Source organism: Nanorana parkeri, unplaced genomic scaffold (genome assembly GCF_000935625.1).
Source record: "Nanorana parkeri isolate BGI_ZX_2015 unplaced genomic scaffold, ASM93562v1 scaffold2523, whole genome shotgun sequence".
NCBI classification, from domain to species: Eukaryota; Metazoa; Chordata; class Amphibia; order Anura; family Dicroglossidae; genus Nanorana; species Nanorana parkeri.
The window spans coordinates 38,173-39,723 of NW_017308791.1; positions in this window are offsets into that span (position 1 = coordinate 38,173).

Consider the following 1,551-nt stretch of genomic DNA (forward strand, 5'->3'; position numbering starts at 1 on the left):
GGAATTTTCTTTCACTTCCTGTTGGGTTTACAGGACAGGAAGTGAAGGGAAATCTCACTAAAGTGGCGCAGAAAGCAAAAAAAATAAACAAGCCGAGATATTATCTCTTCCCTGCTGTATCCAATGTAAAGCCGGCTCTGGGATACAAGAAGTTTTTTAGGGTACAATTAGCTTTAGTGATTTTTGCATCCTATTACAATTCCCTGCATTAGGAGGAGACAATGTTCTGTTCTGGAGGATGTAGGAGGCTCTGCTATAGATACTTAGAACTGGACTGATGCTGGCAATGGGGCCCGGGCACAGGGGGCCCGGGCCAGGACACCCCCCTGATGCCATGCGTGCCGCCTGGGTCGCTATGGCTTCGAACGCGCTGCTGTTCAGATCACTGTCAGTGATGTGTGTAGCGCTGCGTTCTTCTATACAGCCGCTGCTGAGTCAATGAGAGCCAGCAGCGGCGTTGGAGGAGGCCGGACCCGGCCGTCAGGAGAGGAGGAGGCGTGGCCCGGGGGTCGGCAACAGAGAATGAGACGGGGCCGGTGACGGAGGAGGAGGAGGCGGGCCCGGCGACGGGGGAGGGAAGACGGAGGAAGAAGAGGCGGACAGGTAAGGAGTGTGAACAGCCCACCTGAGGGTGACCCTGTAGAGCCCACCATAGAGAGGCTGCATGCAGACCCCCCAACTAGGGGAATACCCAGTAAATCCATCGTCAGTCACACGCAGATTCACGCAGTGGCGTCACAAGGGGGTGCGGCACGCAGTGTAACGGGAGGACACAAACTAGCGTCCTCCCGTCACCCTAGGCTCAGTATATAGGGAGCTACAGCTCTCTATATACTGAGACGCCGCAGCTGAGGCGGATCCCAACAATTATGTCTGGATCCGCCCAGCTGCGTGAGTGACAGCTGGCTCTGCCTATCTAGCCGCCCCCTCCCCCGTCCGTTCCGCCAGTCAGCGCTGGCGGATCGGAGCGGGGAGGGGGCAATCCAGTCCCTCCCATGTCACAGCAGAGAGCCGTGACAGGATCGAGAAGTGAGCGAGCGCCGGTATGTGTTCGCTCACCTCCCGATCTACTGAGCCGACCTGTAACAGTCTCATTGTCACAGGTCAGCTAGAACTATGAGGTGAGTGAAAAGAACCCCCCTCCCTCCCCCCCCCTCATAGTTCTCCTTTAAGCCTAGGTGGTGAAACGCATGAGTGGCGTTGGGGTGGGGAAAGATGCCGTGGTGGTATATCTGCTGCACATGGTTGATCTTGGATCCTATCTGGAACTTATTTATAATAAAGATGGATTTGACAGATACCGACCAGGAGATGCTTCATCTATTAGAACCTCTGGCTGCCATTATTACTCCTATTTTCTGTTGAGTTTTCCCGTCACGGCTCCTCATCACAGGTCCAGGTCGGGGCAGCAGGGAGTAGAGGGGCAGCAGGGGGGTGGAATTCCTATCTCCCGACTCCCGGGACATGCAGTTCCGTGCGCCGGGCGGGTAGTTGTTTTCTACGTTTAGCCCGGCTTTGGGCAAGCAGAGGTAAATGTACAGCGGGGAAGCC